This window comes from Scyliorhinus torazame, chromosome 24 (genome assembly GCF_047496885.1).
Source record: "Scyliorhinus torazame isolate Kashiwa2021f chromosome 24, sScyTor2.1, whole genome shotgun sequence".
Classification (NCBI taxonomy): domain Eukaryota; kingdom Metazoa; phylum Chordata; class Chondrichthyes; order Carcharhiniformes; family Scyliorhinidae; genus Scyliorhinus; species Scyliorhinus torazame.
In genome coordinates this window covers 47307095-47329911 of record NC_092730.1, presented here as the reverse complement: position 1 = coordinate 47329911, position 22817 = coordinate 47307095, and the positions used below count along the sequence as shown (strand labels likewise).

The window sequence follows — 22817 nt, the reverse complement described above, 5'->3', positions numbered from 1 at the left end:
CAGAGTCACGGTTCCAACAGAGAGAACAGTTACACAGCAGAGAGAACAGTTAAACAGCAGAGAGCTCAGTTACACAGCAGAGAGCTCAGTTACACAGCAGAGAGCACAGTTACACAGCAGAGAGCTCAGTTACACAGCAGAGAGCTCAGTTACACAGCAGACAGCAGAGAGCACAGTTACACAGCAGAGAGCTCAGTTACACAGCAGAGAGCACAGTTGCACAGCAGGAAAAACATTTAATTGCCTATCTTTGTGGAACAGAAAATCCCTTTTTGCTAAATAACCAGTTTTTCCATCTCAGTATCTTGCTGGTTTGCTCGGCACCTTTTCTGTGTGTCATTGTGTGTGTGTCCTGATAGTCTCTTCCTGCTTTACTGTGTGTCTTTCTCTGTCTGTCACAGCCGTGCTGATGTTCCGTGTTATTGTCCAGCCAAGGTGAGCTTCACAACACGTGGTTCTCGTTTAAGAAAAAAATAGTTATGTGGCTGCCGCAGAACAGCAATTGCGAACACGGCATATCTGAAAAGCAGAGTGGCGCAGCGGAAGCGTGCTGGGCCCATAACCCAGAGGTCGATGGATCGAAACCATCCTCTGCTATTGATATTCTCAGTCACCCCAAAATTAAAAATGACGCTATCACCCTGCGGCACATCCGCCTTTTCTTTTCAGTAGATTAGTATCAAAGTGTTGCATCCAGTGTGATCCGGACATTTGCGCCAGGAATGAAGCAGACAGCATTACATCACTGTGAAGCTCAAAGTAACAAAATAGGGAAGCTCTTCAATTGACTCTCACTGAGGAAAACAGACAACATCTGCTGTGGTGTGTGAGTATTATTGGTGCCAATATCACATCTCCACTGACTGGAATGAATTATGTTTTGTTAACACAGTCATGTCATTTGGTAAAGATCGAACCGGGAGTTTTTCAGTGTTTTCAAATCCTTTAACAGCGAGAACGTGAAAAGTTTATATAATAACTTCCAGGAATACCCCACAGAGGGGCAATAAGCATATATAACAATATCCAATAATAAACCACTTTAGAAACCGAGATCACAGTTTCGCCACTCGGACGGATGTGAACAATCCAACCAGACTATTTAGAACAAGCGAAGATTCCTGCCTCCAGCCACCTCACTTTCTCCAGCTCTCTTCCTCAGCTCGAAACACAGGAAAAGACGCAAACGCCTCCAATCAAATTATTATTGCGATGGCCGGGAACCGTACCCGGATCAACTGCTTGGAAGGCATCGATGCTCACCTGTATCCCCCCATCACTTACTGCCGAATGTTGAGTCCTTTTGATGCTTTGCATTAGTTTGATAAATTGTTTCGTAAACAACGTCTTACTATGTTTATGTTATTTCACTCCAATTTAAAATGCTCATGAATGAAAGTGTCCGTGTCGCACGGCTCCCCGTCAGCCAGGAGATGGCACCAGTCCACAATAAAAGTATTTATTTCTGATGTTCTGTGTGTCATTACATGGGACTCTTGCTCTGGCCTGAGACCTTACCTTGTCCTTGTGTCCTGATGCTGCCGTTTGCACCCTGGTTAAGTAATCATAGAATGCCTCCAGTGCAGAAGGAGACCATTCGGCCCATCCAGTCTGCACTGACCCTCGGAAAGAGCACCCCAACACGGCCCAATCGTCTCCGAACCGTTTGGATACATCAGGTGTCAGTCTCCTATGGAGACGAGGGTTCAATCCCACTCCTGACATTGACATTGATTCTCAGCTGCGATAAAATGCCAGAGGTCCCGGGTTCAAAAATGCGGACGAGCCCGGATGGTGTCATTGACTGAAATTTGGAGGAGGTTTGAGCTCCCGGGAAGTTATTGCAGCGAATATATCAGTGCAGAACACGTGAAGAAACGGACAGGGTATTTAAAGGTCGTTTGATCATGGTGTGGGATTCTGAATTTCTCCTCAAGTAAAAACAGACGCACGCTTGTGCATCCGCGCAGCTGGCTGAATACAATGGTTATTTGTACCTGATAAACCTTTGATTTGACCAACGCGCTTGCAGGATGAGGTGGCCGAGTAGTTAAGGGGACGGGTTGCTAATCCATTGAGCTCTCCGTGCGTGGGTTTGAAACCCATCGTTGTCGACTTTCCATCCTGCTTTCTCCCAGTGGGACTCATTTTTCCAAAGTATCTGCAGTCACTGATGTGACAATCCAGTCCAAGTTGTGAGGCCGGATTGCATCGAGTTGTGTTGGAAGCGTGAGAATTGAAAATTCAGTCTTGTTCCGATTGAGATGCATTGATCGGGTCGTGAGGTCGGAACCACTCTGTCTATTGGGTAGTGTCAAAGCCAAGCGGCATTTCATTGTTCGAGAGAATGAGGAGTTTAGGGAATCAGGATATTTACCCGGCAAAAATCTGCTGGAGGAGGGAATGAGGGGAGTCCAAAAATGTATTCAGAACCTTAATGTAGCGGCGGCAATGCAGATTCACCAGAATGATACAGACATAGAAGGTTTCAATTACGAGGACAGCTGAGAATTATAGAATCATAGAATGGTTCGAGCACAGGGTGCGGCCATTCCGCCCACCGTGTCCATGTCAGTCGCCCAGAGCTGGAAAATCTCAGCAGACCTGGCAGCATCTGTGGAGCGGGAACCAGAGAATGGGAAGCAGGGTCAGACTGGAATGGAAACTGTAACTCTGTTTCTCTCTCCACAGATGCTGCCAGACCAGCCGAGTTATCCAACATTGTCTATTTCTGTTGCAGCATTTTATGAAGAATCTCCAGAGCGGCCTTGCCTTTGTGCTCGGCGTTTCTATTTATTTATTTCGTTCTGTATAAATTTAGAGTACCCAATTATTATTTTTCTCCAATTAAGGGCCAATTTAGCGTGGCCAATCCACGTACCTTGCACATCTTTGGGTTGCGGGGGTGAAACCCAAGCACACATGGGAAGAATGAGCAAACTCCAGGCGGGCAGTGACCCAGGGCCGGGATGACGCTTCTATTTATAAAGACTGGTCTCGTATGGGCACGAAGGGCAATTTATCCAATCCACCTAATGCACGTCTTTGAACTGTGGGAGGAATCCGGAGCACCCGGAGGAAACCCACACAGACACGGGCAGAAGGTGCAGACTCTGCACAGGCAGTGAATCGAACCTGGTACCCTGACACTGTGAAGCCACAGTGCTAGCCACTCGTGCTACCGTGCTTTGTGCCCAGAGACATTATTGCAGCGAATATATCAGTGGAGAACACGTGAAGAAATTAAAACGACATTTTAAAAAAACCGCACGCTTGTGCACCCAGGTAACTGGCTGAATGCAATGGTTGTATGCAACCCCGATAAACCTTTGATTTATTTGCTGAACAAGAATTTCCCCATCTGCGCCTTAAAAATAATCAATGTCCCTCTTCCGCGGCCTTCTGAGGCAGAGTTCCAAAGTCGCACAACTCTCTGAGAGGGAGAAATCTCCTCATCTCCGTCCGAAAAAGAGCGACATCCTTGTTTTTAACTGCCCAGTTGTTCTAGTCTCTCCCACGAGCAGTGAGATTGAACCAACTGTTTGGACAGCCCAGTAGCACAATGGTTAACACAGTTGGTTCAATATTCTCAGATAATAATATGGACGCGGCCAACTGGGAGGTAGAGTCCCATGCTCTACTGACTGAGCTATCCGAGACTCCGCATGTTTGATTAAACTGCTCAAAAATATAAACTGAGCGGGTCGATCTGAACTATCCGCAAACATTTATCAGCATTGTGGCTTTGAACGGAGTCATTTCGGGAATATTCCCACAGAGAGAAATTCCTGGAACCAGCGGCAGAAAAACATCCTGAGCTTGACGTGATTTGAACACGCAACCTTCTGATCTGGAGTCAGACGCGCTACCGTTGCGCCACAAGCCCAAGTGCGGACCATTACGGGTTTCTCCTCATAGATTTATGTTTTATTTATACCCAACTGTGCGAAAGAAACGCAAAGAAGTTCGATTGAGGGATATTAAAGGGCCATGAAGTAAAGCAGCTGTACCACGTGGTTAAGGGGATACACAATAATCCATTGCGCTCTGTACACGTGGCTTCAAATCCCATCCTCGTCTGTAACGTGTCTGTTGTGTCTCTGTTTGATCCCCTCATGGGGGTTGTGGTGATCCACTGTAATAGGAAATGTAAGGTCGGGCCTGCACTACAGGTTCGCCGGTAGCTCCTGCCTGCTGGCTCCGCCCAGTGTGAACTGTATAAATATGCATGCCCTCCAGTGCCCTGCCATTTCGCCAGCTGCAGCAGGAGGCCTCGCATCTGACTGTAATAAAGCCACAGTTGTACACAACTTTAGTCTTTGTGCAATTGATCGTGCATCAAAGGTGAAGTAAAAATGCTGCTATTTTTAACTTTTGTTTGAGGGCTGGCGTGGGATTGAACCCTCGTTGATTCAGCTCATTATTAAACATCTTGGGCCAGTGGGCCGATGAATGGCAGATGGAGTTTAATTTGGATAAATGTGAGGTGATGTATTTTGGTAGCTCAAATCAGGGATTGACCTAATCAGTTACTAGTAGGGAGTTGGGGAGAATTACAGAACAAACAGATCTAGGAGTACAGGTTCACAGCTCCTTGAAGGTAGTGTCGCAGGTGGATAGGGTGGTGAAGAAGGCATTCGGAATGCAAGGTTTTAAGCTCAAAATGTTGACTACAAGAGTTGGGACGTCTTGCTCAAGTTGCACAAGACATTGGTAAGACCACACATGGAATATTGTGTTCAGTTCTGGTCACCCTATTTTCCGAAGGATATTGTTAAACTAGAAAGAGTGCAGAAGTGGTTTACAAGGGTGCTACCAGGACTTGATGGTCTGAGTGAAAGGTAGAGGCTGGATAGGCTGGGGCTTTTTTTCCTGGAGCATAGGAGGCTTATGGATGATGTCAAAGAGGTCTATGAAATAATGAGGAGCATAAATAAGGTAATGAGGAGCATCTGGAACGGGCTGCCAGAGGCAATGGTAGAGGCGGGTATCATTTTATCTTTTAAAAATCAGTTCGACAGTTACATGGGCAGGGTGGGTATAGAGGGATATGGGCCAAATGCGGACAAGTGGGACTAGCTTAGTGAAAGAAACTGGGCGGCATTGACATGCTGGGCCGAAGGGCCTTTTCCATGCTGCCAACATCTATGACTCTATGACTCTGTCTGTCTTCCTGACGACATTAGAATTTCCTCCACAGAATTGTAGTGAACCGATTGACACATAATATTTTATTCTATACTTTATCCAAGTCAAACAGATACTGTAGATTCATCAGGGGATAAACAAAATACTAGGATGAGAGCGAATTGAATGAAAACACTGTTAGAAGGAATTATATTCCATAAAAAGCCCTGCAACGCTTGGATGGAAAGGTGGAACTATGAGCTGAGGAGGGAAAACTCGGCGGTCAGCAAGTTCCACCGGATTTCTGTATAAATCGACCGCGACAGGACTCGAACCTGCAATCTTCTGATATCATCATTCGATTCATCGAAGTCTGACGCCTTATCCATTAGGCCACGCGGCCACCGCCAGTGACGTGCGAGCCAATGTTTATCCCATGTGGATAAATACTGTGATCATATCTGTTTCCGTAGAAACCAGTAACATGCAGAGGCTATTCGGCCCATCGAGTCTGCACTGACCCTCCAATCCTGCACCCCACTCATGAGAGGGGAGGGACGGATTTCCGGTGTTGGAATGGGGGCCAGAGTTGATCCATCGGACCCAATATTCCAGTAGAGGGAAGGTGCGTGAGCTTTCGGAGGGTCAGTACAGACTCGTTGTGCCGAATGGTCTTCATTTGCACAGTAGGGATTCTCTGATTCTATGACAGCAGCGGGTTTAGGTGGCGAAGCGCTTGTGCCATACTGCCCACTCCTGACACCATGGAGAAATTCTGATCTCTCAAAGACTGGCGACCAAGGACGTGTAACAAAAAATAATTTATTTACTGTTTGAGCAGCTGCTCCAGGCTTGTGCTCTGAGCGCGATCCGGGGAGAACACCTGATCATTTTAGATGCGGAACACGTAATCACGTGACCATTCGGTCTGCACAGGCCTCCTTCTGTGCTGCCAGTTTCTGTGATTGAATTGCTTTAATTTGGATCTGGACTGGGAAGTTCGGTGCTGTTCCATGTAAAGCAAAAATGAACTTCTAGGATATTTCCAATGTAACTGATTTTCTTCCGCAAACAATTGAATCAATGGAATTGTGCGTTTCGGGAACTGGGATTTTCGAGTCTCTCAAGGCTTCTCTCCAAATCCAATGGTCAATTGTAAGGTAGATTCAACCGCTCCTCACATAAACACCGGGGCACCGTTCATCGCAGGAATGACCCATTGAACCGAGCTGCGATGGTCGAGTGGTTAAGGTGTTGGACTTCCCCAGCAGGTTCGAGCCCTGCTCCCAGCGACTGTGGCCGAAGAATTAATCGGAATTTTAGTAAACGGTTTGACACAAGGTTCGCTGCTTAGCAAATTCTAATCTCCTCAGGAAGAGGGTTAATAATATTTTTGACAGCAGCCCGGTTAGCTCAGTCGGCAGAGCATCGGACATTTAATCCCACGGTCGTGGATTCAAGCCCTATATTGTTTCATATTGGGTTCAAGCCCCATATTGGGCGCTTCCATCTCAGAATGTTGAGCTGAACGAACTGTTTTGATAACAGGAATACAAGGTTCTGTCCCGGGACTGGGAATCCACAGGCCTGAACTAATCTTTCATGACAAGATTTGATAAATCTGGAATTGAAATTTCGTCTCAGTAATGGCGGAGAAAGGTTCTGATTCAGACGGATCACATTTCCACAACTGGGAACATATTTACACAACAGGGAATGTTTAGACCCAAACACAGTGAAGATCTGTCACCGGCACAGTCACGGTTCCAGGACAGAGAAAACAGTTACACAGCAGAGAGCACAGTTATACAGCAGGGAGCACAGTTACACAGCAGAGAGCTCAGTTACACAGCAGAAAGCTCAGTTACACAGCAGAGAGCACAATTATACAGCAGAGAGCGCAGTTACTCAGCAGAGAGCTCAGTTACACAGCAGAGAGCTCAGTTATACAGCAGGGAGCACGGTTACACAGCAGAGAGCACAGTTACAGAGTAGAGAGCTCAGTTACACAGCAGAGAGCACAATTATACAGCAGAGAGCGCAGTTACTCAGCAGAGAGCACAATTATACAGCAGAGAGCGCAGTTACGCAGCAGAGAGCACAGTTACACAGCAGAGAGCTCAGTTACTCAGCAGAGAGCTAAGTTACACAGCAGAGAGCACAGTTACACAGCAGAGAGCACAGTTACACAGCAGAGAGCACAGTTACACAGCAGAAAGCTCAGTTACACAGCAGAGAGCACAGTTACACAGCAGAAAGCTCAGTTACACAGCAGAGAGCACAGTTACACAGCAGAGAGCACAGTTACACAGCAGAGAGCTCAGTTACTCAGCAGAAAGCACTGTTACACAGCAGAGAGCTCAGTTACACAGCAGAAAGCACTGTTACACAGCAGAGAGCACAGTTACACAGCAGAAAGCACTGTTACACAGCAGAGAGCTCAGTTACTCAGCAGAAAGCACTGTTACACAGCAGAGAGCTCAGTTACACAGCAGAAAGCACTGTTACACAGCAGAGAGCTCAGTTACACAGCAGAGAGCACAGTTACACAGCAGAGAGCACAGTTACGCAGCAGAAATACATTTAATTGCCTATCTTTGTACAACAGAAAACCCTGTTTTCCTAAATAACCAGTTTGTCCATCTCAGTATCTTGCTGGTTTGCACTGCACCTCTTCTGTGTGTCATTGTGTGTGTGTGTCCTGATAGTCTCTTCCTGCTTTTCTGTGTGTCTTCCTCTGTCTGTTACAGCCGTGCTGAAGTTCCATGTTATTGTCCAGCCAAAGTGAGCTTCACAACACTTGGGTTCTCGTTTAAAAAAAAATAGTTATCTGGCTGCCTCAGAGCAGTAATTGCGAACACGGCGGACCTAAGGAGCGGAGTGGCGCAGCGGAAGCGTGCTGGGCCCATAACCCATAAACCAACCTCTGCTATTTATATTCTCACTCACACCAAAAGTAAACATGTCGCTATCACCGTGCATCCGCCTTTTCTTTTCAGTAAATTAGTATCAAAGTGTTGCGTCCAGTGTGATCCGGACATTTGTCATTTCACATCACTGTGAAGCTCAAAGTAACGAAATCGGGAAGCTCTTCAATTGACTTTCTCTGAGGGAAACAGACAACATCTGCTGTGGTGTGTGAGTTTTACTGGTGCCAATACCACATCTCCACTGACTGGAATGGGTTATGTTTTATTAACACAGTCATATCATTTGATAAAGATAGAACCAGGAGTTTTACAATGTTTCCAATTCCTTTAACAGAGCGAAGGGGAAAAGTTTATATAATAACTTCCAGGAATACCCCACAGTGGGGTAATAAGGACAAGGTAAGGGCAGCACGGTAGCATAGTGGAATTGCTTTGACAAAACATTGAATTCTTTACCCGTCAGTCTGCCCTCAATAAAACTCGAGATGGATTTTTAGGCATAGTATTATTTATTTTTAACCAACTTGCAAGTCTAACTCGCTTCACAAGAACCCAGAACACAAGCTGCCTCCTGGGTTTCCCGCATCGAGTGTCATTGGAGACAAAGGTATCTCTACAAATACATTCAAATGGCATCAAGTTTCACATACACGATTCCCGTAGGCCATCCTATACACCTCCTGACCTGGCCATACATCCTAATTGGCTCACTTCTCATTCCTTAACCCTGGGCCTCTTGTTACCTAGCATCCTTTTCTCCTCCTCCACCAGACACCCCTACCCCCTTCCTTGCCATGCTGTCTGAAATCCTTTGTCTGTGGACTCACTAGAATTGGACTGGCCTACACATCTACATTACTGTAACTAATATATTTAAACTAACTATTTTATATCACGTTCATCAGCTTCACAGTTCCAGGGTCCCTGTTCGATTCCCGGCTGGGTCACTGTCTGTGCGGAGTCTGCACATTCTCCCCGTGTGTGAGTGGGTTTCCTCCGGGTGATCCGGTTTCCTCCCAAAGTCCAAAGATGGGCAGGTTAGGTGGATTGGCCATGCTAAATTGCCCTTAGTGTTGTTTGAGTGGGGTTATTGGGTTATGGGGATAGAATTTCAAGTGCAGAAGGAGGCCATTCGGCCCATCGAGTCTGCAGCGGCTCTTGGAAAGAAGTGCAGAAAAGGGGAGTTGTGAAGCTGTTGGTGCATACGGTGGGCCATAAAGAGGAGCTGAGGGTCCATTTGGGTGGGTTTGATATCCTACCCCATGTTGATCCACCCACCCAAGGTCACAATATTGGGGTTCCAGCTGCTCAGCCACCGTATCTGCCGCTGGTTGGGAGCTCAGATCATCCTTTTTCATTACATACTCAGTCTTAATCTTTGTAACTGAGCCTCCTTCCTGGCCTACACACTCCTTCCAATAAAATCTGACTGCCCTGGCCATCAGAGAAGGGTCGTTCTCTGACTAATTCATGTTATTACAGTTCACAGCAGCAGCCACGGAAGGTGCTAGGCAATGCATTAACATAGCACAACATTGAAGGGAACTCTGACCATTTTGGTATGGCAAGTCGTCTGACTGCCCACGGTAGATTTCATTAAAACGTTCCAGAAATTCCTCTGGCACTTCAGTCTTTTTAGGTTTGAGGTCTAAGATAGCAGAAATGTTTATGGGCTTTTGTAATGTGACATTCAACGCATTCAGGATTTGTGCCCGTCTATCATCGTCCAAAGTATGGGCTTGCTGAAGTGCGGCGTGCCTAGCATAATGCAAGTGATTGAGATGATTGCTGTACTCTGCTGGGGTTAAAACCTGCTGGACTAGGGCCCAGATGTCCCTAGAATTAGCTTGATAAACTGAGATCGTAGTTCTCAGGTAATCCACGAAAGCAGCAGGAGATTTCTTCCTGTCTGGGATTGCAGCCAGAATAGCCATCATCTCACTGGGTCTCCATGGGAAATAAACGTCTATCGTGGGCTGGGCGGCCGCCGTTACAGCATCAGGGTTTGGTATTTTCCTAATCGGCAACTGTCTCAGAGTCTCACTAGCGGGCGCTCTAGCGGATTCCCCTGGCTCTTCAAAGACTTCGACGCCCTTCCCTGCGACTAGGGGGAGCTCCAGCTTCTCAGAACCATTCCCATCCTCTTTCTTTGTTCTCATACTTTTCTGTCCTATCATATCGGTCTGAAGGGATCTAGGTGGTATGCGTGATTGTTTCTGGATATGATCAGGCCCCGCTCTCATTGTCCGAGATCGGGTCCTAGAGCTAACTGGGTTTGTTGAACAGAGCTCCCCTTCTCTAACAGACGGTGAAGATGCTGAATTAGGACGCAAGCTATCAACCGAAGGGGCTGGAGAGGCTGGCATGATTTGAATCTGGGGTGCAGTGACTGGATATAAATTATCATACCCTGCTGATTCCTGAATTAGTGCAGACAATGCTACTGGTGCAGTCGGGACTCTACCCGACATGGTCCGATTTTCTAGGTGCTCATCTGCTTCTGACAATGCAAGGTCAGTTATTGAACTACGTAGCTCTTTTTTTTTCTCGAGTCCACCCTCTCTTTACTTGCGCGTTTTTTGAATGCACACACCTTTTTCAAGACCTCCAGAGTTTTCTGGTTCCCCCTTTCACTTATTGGAATCCCCATTTTAAGGGCATTTTCTTGCCAATTTAATAACATGATCTTATCCCTCTCATGTTGACAATTTTGTCTCCATAATCTAATTAACTCTTTAGCTTTCATACTTTGGCTATCTTTTTTTAAAAATGTATTTGCCTATTTATGACCAATGGCAATTTCTGCTACTTGGCAAAATTATTTAAAAGGTTTTAACAGTGTTCTTTTAAAACTTAAAATGTTTGAAAATTCAAATTGAATTACTGCAACCTGCAAGCTCTGATCTCAACTCAGAACTGAATTTACGATTTGTTTAACACAAACTTGTATAACTTTTACAACTTAATTAATTCTTTATCTTAACAATTTTTCTTTCAACAAGTTTTTCTTACATTCACAAAAATGTTGGCTGCTATCAATGAGGGAGCAGTTAGCTGTGGTGATTTATACCGGAGCAAAATCAACTGTCATCTCCAGATTTACACTTTTTAAAATGGTGTCAGTGAGTTTCTTTAAGTTTCTATTAATTCACAAATAAAATGAGATCAACATTATTTCAAGTAATTCAAACTTAAGATTCTGGCAATTTCAATCAATTGCTTGCTAAAATAATTAACTTTTATCAAAGAGGTGGAGAAATCCACTGGTTTCCTTTACCTTTTACTTACTTCAAAACGTAACTTTGCTGGAGTTTCACTGACTCGAAAGAAAGGTATCCAATTCCACCACAAGCTGCAACTTTGCTGGGGTTTCAGTGACTCGAAAGAAAGGTATCCAATTTCACCACAAGCTGCCAGCTATCTCAAGCTGCTGTTAAACCTTTGAGAGGCTTCTGCTTTAACTAACACGCAGCATCCAGTTTCTCTTAAAATGTATCTTTTCTCGCCACTACAGTCTAAGGATACAATTTTCGCTTAATCAACAATAGTTTCCAAAACACTCTCGTGGAACTAAACCATCTTGCCAGATGTCCCATCAGTTCAATTTTCTAATCCCCAGACTGACCTTTGATTTCATCGAGATGATCTTTCCGTACCAACCGCGAGTGACCAGACTAATCAGACCATGAGAAGAGGGGAAAACCAATGTGGGTTATTTTACAGCTACACACATTGTGGGCCCGTTTCCACTTTCCTTGTCAAAAATCAGTCTAATTCTGATTTCGCAGTTGGTCGCTAACCGTCTGGAGAAATCCCGGGTTTCCGGCACCAAATGACAAAACATTGAATTCTTTACCCGTTAGTCTGGCCTCAATAAAACTCGAGATGCATTTGTAGGCATAGCATTATTTATTTTTAACCAACTTGCAAGTCTGAATCGCATCACACAAACCCAGAACACAAGCTGCCTCCTGGGTCTTCCGAATCGAGTGCCATTGGAGACAAAGGAATCTCTACAAATACATTCAAATGACATCAAGTTTCACATACAGATTCCCATAGGTCATCCTATACCCCTCCTGACCTGGCCATACATCCTAATTGGCTCACTTCTCATTCCTTAACCCTGGACCTCTTGTTACCCAGCATCCTTTTCTCCTCCTCCACCAGACACACCTCCCCCTTTCGTGCCATGTTTTCTGAAATCCTTTGTCTGTGAACTCACTAGAATTAGACTGGCCTACATCTACATTACTGTAACTAATACATTTAAATTAACTATTTTATATCACATTCATCAGCTTCACAGTTCCAGGGTCCCAGGTTCGATTCCCGGCTGGGTCACTGTCTGTGCGGAGTCTGCACATTCTCCCCGTGTGTGAGTGCATTTCCTCCGGGTGCTCCGGTTTCCTCCCACAGTCCAAAGATGTGCAGGTTAGGTGGATTGGCCATGCTAAATTGCCCTTCGTGTTGGTTGAGTGGGGTTATTGGGTTATGGGGATAGGGTGGTGTGGGCTTGGGTAGGGTGCTCTTTCCAAGAGCCGGTGCAGACTCGATGGTCCGAATGGCCTCCATTTGCATTGTCAATTCTATATATAACAATATCCAATAATAAATCACTACAGAAACCGAGATCCCAGTTTCGCCACTCGGACGGATGCGAACAATCCAACCAGACTATTTCGAACAAGCGGAGATTCCTGCCTCCAGCCACCTCACTTTCTCCAGCTCTCTTCCTCAGCTCGAAACACACGGAATCACGCAAACGCCTCCGACCAAATTATTATTGCGATGGCCGGGAATCGACCCCGGATCAACTGCTTGGAAGGCAGCGATGCTCCAAAGTATCCCTCCATCACTTACTGCCGAATGTTGAGTCCTTTGATGCTTTGCTTTGTTTCGTAAACAACGTCTTGCTTTGTTTCTGTTATTTCACTCCAATTTAAAATGCTCCTGAATGAAAGTGTCCGTGTCGCACTGCTCCCCGTCAGCCAGGAGATGGCACCAGTCCACAATAAATGTTTTTACTTCTGATGTTCTGTGTGTTATTACATAGGACTCTTGCTCTGGCCTGAGACCTCACCTTGTCCTTAGAATTTACTGAATTTACAATGCAGAAGGAGGCCATTCAGCCCATCGACTCTTAGAAAGAGCACCCTACCCAAGGTCCACACCTCCACCCTATCCCAGTAACCCAACCCAACACTAAGGGCAATTTTGGACACTAAGGGCAATTTATCATGGCCAATCCACCTAACCTGCACATCTTTGGACTGTGGGAGGAAACCGGAGCACCTGGAGGAAACCCACGCAGACACGGGGAGGATGTGCAGACTCCGCACAGACAGTGACCCAAGCCGGATCGAACCTGGGACCCTGGAGCTGTGAAGCAATTGTGCTACCCACAATGCTGCCGTGCTGCCCTTGTGGCCTGATGCTGCCGTTTGCACCCTGGTTAAGTAACCATAGAATCCCTCCAGTACAGAAGGAGACCATTCGGCCCATCCTGTCTGCACTGACCCTCGGAAAGAGCACCCCAACACGGCCCAATCCCCTAGAACCGTTTGGATTCATCAGGTGTCAGTCTCCTCTGGAGACGAGGGTTCAATCCCACTCCTGATATTGCCACTGATTCTCAGCTGCGATAAAATGCCAGAGGTCCCGGGTTCAAAAATACGGACGAGACCGGATGGTGTCATTGACCGAAATCGGGAGGAGGTTTGAGCTCCCGGGAAGTTATTGCAGCGAATATATCAGTGCAGAACACGTGAAAAAAACGGAAAGGGTATTTAAAGGTCGTTTGATCATGGTGTGGGATTCTGAATTTATCCTCAAGTAAAAACAGCATCCACGCAGCTGGCTGAATACAATGGTTGTTTGTACCTGATAAGCCTTCGATTTGACCAACGCGTTTACGGGATGAGGTGGCCGAGTGGTTAAGGGGCCGGATTGCTAATCCATTGAGCTCTCCGTGCTTGGGTTCGAAACCCATCATTGTCGATTTTCCATCCTGCTTTCTCCCAAGTGGGCATTTTTCCAAGATGGATCTGCAATCACTGATGTGACAATCCAGTCCAAGTTGTGAGGCCGGATTGCATCGAGTTGTGTTGGAAGAGCGAGAATTGAAAATTCAGTCTTGTTCCGATTGCATTGATCGGGTAGTGAGGTCGGAACCACTCTGTCTATTGGGTAGTGTCAAAGCCAAGCGACATTTCATTGTTCGAGAGAATGAGGGAATCAGGATATTTACCCGGCAAAAATCTGCTGGAGGAGGGAATGAGGGGAGTCCAAAAATGTATTCAGAACTTTAATGTAGCGGCGGCAATGCAGCACCCATGGACCAGTTGAACTAAGAACATTCCTCGTCACAATGGATGTCTCGGCACTGTATACCGGCATCCCCCATGACGACGGCATTGCTGCAACAGCCTCAGTACTCAACACCGACAACTGCCAATCTCCAGATGCAATTCTGCAACTCATCCGCTTCATTCTGGATCACAACGTCTTCACCTTCGACAACAAGTTCTTCATCCAGATGCACGGAACAGCCATGGGGACCAAATTCGCACCCAATATGCCAACATCTTCAGGCAGAGGTTTGAACAGGACCTACTAACCGCACAGGACCTTCAACCAACGTTATACATCGATGACATTTTTTTTCCTTTGGACCCACGGCGAAGAATCACTGAAACGACTACACGATGACATCCATAAGTTCCATCCAACCATGGACTACTCTCCAAAATCAGTTGCATTCTTGGACACACTCGTCTCCATCAAGGGCGGTCACCTCAGCACTTCGCTTTACCGCAAACCCACGGATAACCTCACACTTCTCCAGCTTCCACCCTAAACACATTAAAGAAGCCATCCCCGATGGACAGGCTCTCCGTATACACAGGATCTGCTCAGATGAGGAGGAGCGTAACAGGTTAAACTCCACAGAATGATACAGGCATAGAAGGTTTCAATTACGAGGACAGTTTAGAATTATAGATGATGGCTTGACACAATTCACACCTCTTTAACATGGGGTTACCCCATCTCTGGATCTGTAAAGATTTAATCACCTGCTAATGCTCGCATTCCAAGCATTGTCGGGCATCTTTGAATCTGTCTATATATATGTTTGTGCACCATACCTCTTCATTCACCTGAGGAAGGAGCAGCTCTCCGAAAGCTAGTGAAATCGAAACAAACCTGTTGGACTTTAACCTGGTGTTGTAAGACTTCTTACTAGAATTATAGAATGGTTCCAGCACAGGGTGCGGCCATTCCGCCCACCGTGTCCATGTCAGTCGCCCAGAGCTGGAAAATCTCAGCAGACCTGGCAGCGGGAAACAGAGAATGGGAAGCAGGGTCAGACTGGACTGGAAACTGTAACTCTGTTTCTCTCTCCACAGATGCTGCCAGACCAGCCGAGTTATCCAACATTGTCTATTTCTGTTGCAGCATTTTATGAAGAATCTCCATAGCGGCCTTGCATTTGTGCTCGGCGGTTCTATTTATTTATTTAGTTCTGTGTAAATTTAGAGTACCCAATTCTTTTTTTTTTCCGATTAAGGGCCAATTTTGCGTGGCCAATCCACATACCTTGCACATCTTTGGGTTGTGGGGGTGAAACCCAAAGATGTGCAAGGTATGTGGAAACCCACGCACACATGGTAAGAATGAGCAAACTCCAGACGGGCAGTGACCCAGGGCCCGGATGACGCTTCTATTTATGAAGACTTGTCCCGTATGTAACGTATGGGCACTTAGTGCAATTTAGGACGGCCAATCCACCTAATCCACGACTTTGCACTGTGGGAGATATCCGGAGCACCCGGAGGAAACCCACGCAGACAGGGGCAGAACGTGAGGACTCCGCGGACAGGCAGTGAATCGAACCTGGTACCCTGGCGCTGTGAAGCCACAGTGCTAGCCACTTGTGCTACTGTGCTTTGTGCCCAGAGAAGTTATTGCAGCGAATATATCAGTGGAGAACACGTGAAGAAATGAAAACGACATTTTAACACCGTTTCACTATGGTGTGGAACTGATATATCAAATAAAAAACCGCACGCTCGTGCACCCAGGTAACTGGCTGAATGCAATGGTTGTATGCAACCCCGATAAACCTTTGATTTGCTGAACAAGAATTTCCCCATCTCCACCTTAAACATAATCAATGTCCCGCTTCCGCGGCCTTCTGAGGCAGAGTTCCAAAGTCGCGCAACTCTCTGAGAGGGAGAAATCTCCTCATCTCCGTCCGAAAAAGAGCGACAACCTTGTTTTTAACTGCCCAGTAGTTCTGGTCTCACCCACGAGCAGTGAGATTGAACCAACTGGTTGGGCAGCACGGTAGCACAATGGTTAGCACAGTTGGTTCAATATTCTCAGATAATAATATGGAAGCGGTCAACGTGCGGCTCGAACCCTCGACCCTGGGAGGTAGAGTCCCATGCTCTACCGACTGAGCTATCCGAATGTTTGATGAAACTGCTCAAAAATATAAACTGAGCGGGTAAATCTGAAATATCCGGAAAGATTTACCAGCATTGCGGCTTTGAACGGAGTCATTTCGGGAACATTCCCACAGAGAGAAATTCCTGGAACCAGCGGCAGAAAACCATCCTGAGCTTGACGTGATTTGAACACGCAACCTTCTGATCTGGAGTCAGACGCGCTACCGTTGCGCCACAAGCCCAAGTGCGGACCATTACGGGTTTCTCCTCATAGATTTATGTTTTATTTACACCGAACTGTGCGAAATAAACGCAGAGAAGTCAGATTGAGGGATACGAAAGGGCCCTGAAGTAAAGCAGCTGTACCACGTGGTTAAGGTGATGCACAATAATCCATTGTGCTCTGTACACGTGGCTTCAAATCCCATCCTCGTCTGTAACGTGTCTGTTGTGTCTCTGTTTGGTCCACTTCGTGAGGCTGAAGTGAAATTGCTGTGATTTTTAGTTTTGTCGGAGGGCTCGGGCAGTGAATAGTGGAACACTGTCCATATTGAAACCACATTAAAAATGATGAGAGAGTTACTTATTTCACTCCTCGCTGTACTTGCCACTAAATTCTGAGTGAGAACCTTTTTCCTTCCTCAGTTTGAAACTCACAAAGAGGTGCAAAGTTTCCAATTTATTATTGCGATGGCCGGGAATCGAACCCGGGTCAACTGCTTGGAAAGCAGCTATGCTCACCACTATACCACCATCGGTCACTGATTGGAGATGTGTCCTTTTGGTTCTTTAGATCAGTTTGATTTACTGTTTCGTAACAAATACTTAATTTGCGTAAGTTATTTCACTCCAATTTAAAATGCTCCTGAATGAAAGTGTTCGTGTCGCATGGCTCCGGTTCAGCCAGGAGACGGCACCAGTCCACAATAAATGTACATTCTATGTGTCATTACACAGGACACTTACTCTGGCCTGAGACCTTAACTTGTCCTTGTGTGCTGATGCTGCCATTTTCATCCTATTTCAGTAATCATAGAATACCTCCAGTGCAGAAGGAGGCCATTCGGCCCATCGAGTCGGCACCGACCCTCGGAAAGAGCACCCGATTTCGGCCCAAACGCAACTAACCTTTCGACTACGTCAGGATGGCCGAGCGCAGGTCGCAGTCTCCTCTGGAGGTCAGGGCTCGAATCCCACTCCAGAAATTGACTTTTCCTCCGCGAGGCACCATCCAAACCTGGAACCCCTCCCTAACAGCGCTGTGTGTGGACATACACCATATGGACTTGCAGCGGTTCCAGAATCCCCTCACCGCCCATTCTCGCGGTCAATTAATGATAGATTGTAAATGTTTGGCCGAATCAGCGATAATCACAGCCAGAGGGACCTGCAAAAACCCTCAGAGCAGGAAAGGAAAGTCATTGTCCTTTGACCCAAAAGCAAAATACTGTGGATGCTGCAAATCTGAAACAAAGACAGAAAATGCTGGAAATATTCAGTTGATCCGGCAGCTTCTGTGGAGAGAGAAACAGATCGTTCCAATGAAAGGTCAGGTTGTGAAATGTTAACCATTTCTCTTTTCACAGATACTACAGATCCGTACAGTATTTCCAGTATTTCCTTGTGATTAGCTGAACATCCTCAGACTCTGTAGCTTCGTCCGGTCAAGTGTCTGTTCCCTAAAGACAAATCTGGACTCAAATCCCAGCCCAGCCTTATTCCGTTTGACCACCTGTGCGATTGAGAACTTCCTCCACAACAGGGGGAAATGTGTTGGATTTCTAGTCGGAAAATATGCCTTTTGCAGGTTTAAATTCAGTAGAATATCTACAGAGATTGTAACGCAATGACTGATTTCAGCTGCCATCATCCAGTTGTTAAATCTTTCCACTAAAAATCCACTGGACTTTCCCCTTTGACTTGAGTCCTGCTCCCAGAGGATCAGTTCAGTATTTTCAGTAATATTATATTTTGAATTCTATGTCCAGAGAATTGTGACGCTGAAATTGCTCACACTTCTCTCCATTGTTATCTACTCTGCAGGTGTTGACTGCACCGTCTAATGGAGACATGCTCACAGGGCTGTGAGAGAAGCTTTCTTTCAGACGCGAGGCCTCTTTTGGTCCATCAACAGCAACCGGATGTCTGCAGAGAAACTCAGAATACCGAGCCCCTCTTCTCAAGATGGACTTAATCAGGGACAAGATGTTGTTTGAAGAGAGAATCAAAGGTCTGAAGAATTGGTCTGAGATTCCTGGCGTTTTGTGAAGAGAACAAGGTGGTGGAGCAATGTGACAATAGCAGGATACGAGTTTGGGATATTATCCAGTCTGTGCTGGGGAGCCTGCGGGAAGGACGTTGTCTTGTCTGCCCACCCAAGCTGAATGTTGGGATTGAGGTGGTGATCAGGTTCCGAGAGGAGGGTGAAATCCTTTCACTGAGTTTCAAGCTCACAGTGCGGTTGAGTGTCTTGAGTTACAGGAAGATACAGACGGGATGGTCAAATGGGCAGAAAAGTGGCTGATGAAATTTCACGCTGCAAAATTAGATGTGATCCATTTGGTAGGGATTTTCGCAGTAACTTCATTGCAGTGTTAATATAAGCCTATTTGTGACAACAAAGAATATAATATTATTATTATTGGATTAATGTGAATGGCCTGACACTGGGAAGTCCTGAGGAACAAACGGACCTTGGAGTGTTTGTCCATAGATCTCTGAAGGCAGAAGGGCAGGTTAATAGGGTGGTGGAAAAGACATTTGAGATATTTGTCTTTATCAATCGGGGCATGGATTACAAAAGCAGAGAGGTCATGGTGGAGTTGTATAGAATGTTGGGGAGGTCACAGCTGGAGTACCGTGTGCAATTCTGGTCACCACATTCTAGGAAATATGTGACTGCACTGGGTGGGTTGCAGAGGTGATTCAGCAGGATGGTGCTTGGGATGGAACATTTAGGATATGAAGAGAGGTGGATAGGCTTGTTTTCTCTCTCACGCAGGAAAAGAGATGACTGAGGGGTGAACTCATCGAGGTGTACAAGATTATGATAGGTATAGACAGGGCGGATAGGGAGCACCTGTTCCCCTCAGTCACGAGGGGACACTATTATTCTGTGATTCTGTTACAGATCAGATCTTGGAGGTATCGCTGCTGTATTCCCAGGAGGTGGTGGTCTGATTCGGAGAGCAAAAGCTTCCATCGAGGACGGGGTTCTCAATAAGAACAAAGTGGAGGTGTGGGATGTTAGAATCTGCTCAGCACTGATTCATTTTTATTCATTGTTGTGTCCTGGAATAAACACGTGGATTGTAGCTGTCCATTCAAAACAAAAATAGAATTCGGAAATGTCTGGCCAGTAACTTCACCATGTCCACGTTACATCACTCAGCATCCTCAGCTGCATCACATCTGGTCCACGTTTCCCTAGCAGAGCGCACAGTTTCACAGCAGAGAGTACATTTCCACTGGAGAGATCGTAGTTTCTCAGCAGAGCGCACAGTTCACGGCAGAGAACACAGTCCCACAGCAGAGAACACAGTAACACAGCAGAGAACACAGTAACACAGCAGAGAGCACAGTTTCACAGCAGAGAACACAGTAACACAGCAGAGAGCACATTTCCACAGGAGAGGTCGCCGTTTCCCAGCAGAGGCACAGTTCACAGCAGAGATCATATTCCACAGCAGAGAGCAGTTACACAGTAGAGATCTCGGTTCCACAGTAGAAATCACAGTTCAGCGGTAGAGAATATACTGAAATATCGGAAAGCAGTTTAATTAACATCAGGGAAGACCTGTCAATAACAGAGTGAAGATGCAGATAACACAGTCACACAAGAGGAAAGAGGGGAGATTTTACAACAAAGAACAAAGACAAAGAAAAGTACAGCAGAGGAACAGGCCCTTCGGCCCTCCAAGCCTGAGCCGACCATGTTGCCCACCTGAACTAAAATCTTATAGTCTTCCTGGGTCCGTCTCCCTATATTCCCATCCTATTCATGTATTTGTCAAGATGCCCTTGAATGTCACTATCGTCCCTGCTTCCACCACCTCATCTGGCAGCGAGTTCCAGGCACCCACTAGCCTCTGTGTAAAAAAACTTGCCTCATACATCTCCTGTAAACCTTGCCTCTCACACCTTAAACCTATGCCCCCCAGTAATTGACCCCTCTACCCTGGGAAAAAGCCTCTGACTATCCACTCTGTCTATGCCACTCATAATTTTGTAGACCACTTTCAGGTCACCCCTCAACCTCCGTCGTTCCAGTGAGAACAAACCAAATTTATTGAACTGCTCCTCATAGCTAATGCCCTCCATAATGCCCTCCATACCAGGCAACATCCTGGCAAATTTCTTCTGCACCCTCTCTAAAGCCTCCACATCCTTCTGGTAGTGTGGCGACCAGAATTGAACACTATACTCCATGTGTGGCCTAACTAAGGTCCTACACAGCTGCAACATGACTTGCCAATTCTTATACTCAATGCCCCGGCCAATGAAGGCAAGCATGCCGTATGCCTTCTTGACTACCTTCTCCACCTGTGTTGCCCCTTTCAGTGACCTGTGGACCTGTACACCTCGATCTCTCTGACTGTCAATACACTTGAGGGTTCTACCATTCACTGTATATTCCCTACCTGCATTAGATCTTCCAAAATGCATTACCTCACATTTGTCCGGATTAAACTCCATCTGCCATCTCTCCATCCAAGTCTCCAAATAATCTAAATCCTGCTGTATCCTCTGACAGTCCTCATCGCTATCCGTAATTCCACCAACCTTTTTTCGTCTGCAAACTTACTAATCAGACCCGTTACATTTTTCTCCAAATCATTTATATATACTACGAACAGCAAAGATCCCAGCACTGATCCCTGCGGGACACCACCAGACATAGCCCTCCAGTCAGAAACGCACCCTTCCATTGCTACTCTCTGCCTTCTATGACCTAGCCAGGTCTGTATCCATCTTGTTAGCTCACCCCTGATCCCCTGTGACTTCACCTTTTGTACCAGTCTGCCATGAGGGACCTTGTCAAATGCTTTACTGAAGTCCATATAGACAACATCCACTGCCCTCGCTGCATCAATCAGCTTTGTGACCTCTTCCAAAAACTCTATCAAGTTAGTGCGACATGACCTCCCCTTCACAAAACCGTGCTGCCTCTGTCTAATACGTCCATTTGTTTCCAAATGGGAGTAGATCCTGTCTCGAAGAACTCTCTCCAGTAATTTCCCTAACACTGACGTAAGGCTCACCGGCCTGTAGGTCCCTGCATTATCCTTGCTCCCCTTCTTAAACAAAGGAACAACATTGGCTCTTCTCCAGTCCTCCGGGGCATCACCTGAAGACAGAGAACACTGGAACTTAATGGGAACACTTTCTATATATGACCAGTCAGTCGATGTGTGTTATCTTGTGTAAGGTGACAGTGTCCAGCTGCTGTGTGTGTGTGTGTGTGTTGCATTGTTGGTGAGTTGCACAGTGGAATTGTGCCGCCAGGGTGCGCTGTCGAGCACACGTGGTCCTGATGAACAACATTGCGGAAGTAAGGAATTGTGTCGCTTCAACGCAACAAGAAACATGGAGCAGAGTGGCGCAGCGGAAGCGTGCTGGATCCATAACCCAGAGGTCGATGGATCGAAACCATTCTCTGCTAGTTGTTTTTTATACTTTCCGTTACAGTAAAGAGAAACATTTAGCTTCTCACCACAAGTATATCTGACATTTCTTTCCAGGAAACGGGTTTTTTTACTCGGCTGGAAGGGGGTTCCATCAAACATTTAATTTGTGCAACCAATGTCTGAAATGGCATTTACTCCCACAGGGACACACGCTGTAAATGCTGCAAACACACACAGGCTTTCCATGATTGCAGAATGTTCAGCACCATTCACAACTCCTCTGTTAATGAAACAGTCCATGTCCAAATGCAGCAACCTGGACAATATCCAGGCTTGGGCTGAAAAGTTCCAGGCAAAGACCATCTCTAATAAGTGAGAATCTAACCATCGCCCCTTGACATTCACCGGAATTCCCATCACTGAAACCCCACTGCCAACATCTGACTGATTGCCATTGGCCAGAAACTGAACTGGTCATATAAACACTGTGGCTAGAAGGCAGGCCAAAGACTCGGACTCCTGTGGCGAGGCACTCACTCCCTGACTCCCCAAACCCTGTCGACACAGCATAAATCAGGAATGTATTGGAATAATTTCCATTTCCTTTAATAGTTGCAATTTCAACAACACTGAATAGGTTTGACACCATCTAGGACCAGGCATCCTGCTTGATCGGCACC

The 22817-nt window shown here is 46.2% G+C and overlaps 5 non-coding genes across 5 annotated transcripts; 1 reads left to right on the top strand and 4 right to left on the bottom strand.

Annotated features, from left to right (window-relative positions):
• Positions 1-525: 525 nt before the first annotated feature.
• On the top strand, positions 526-597 carry trnam-cau (transfer RNA methionine (anticodon CAU)). Its single transcript has one exon. It is a non-coding gene; the product is annotated as a tRNA-Met (tRNA).
• Positions 598-3814: 3217 nt separating this feature from the next.
• On the bottom strand, positions 3815-3886 carry trnaw-cca (transfer RNA tryptophan (anticodon CCA)). The gene has a single exon. It is a non-coding gene; the product is annotated as a tRNA-Trp (tRNA).
• Positions 3887-5441: 1555 nt separating this feature from the next.
• Positions 5442-5530, bottom strand: trnar-ucg (transfer RNA arginine (anticodon UCG)). The gene is given in 2 exon segments: positions 5442-5477; positions 5494-5530. It is a non-coding gene; the product is annotated as a tRNA-Arg (tRNA).
• Positions 5531-16680: 11150 nt separating this feature from the next.
• trnaw-cca (transfer RNA tryptophan (anticodon CCA)) lies at positions 16681-16752 on the bottom strand. The gene has a single exon. It is a non-coding gene; the product is annotated as a tRNA-Trp (tRNA).
• A 444-nt stretch (positions 16753-17196) lies between these two features.
• Positions 17197-17268, bottom strand: trnag-ucc (transfer RNA glycine (anticodon UCC)). Its single transcript has one exon. It is a non-coding gene; the product is annotated as a tRNA-Gly (tRNA).
• Between the last annotated feature and the right edge of the window lie 5549 nt (positions 17269-22817).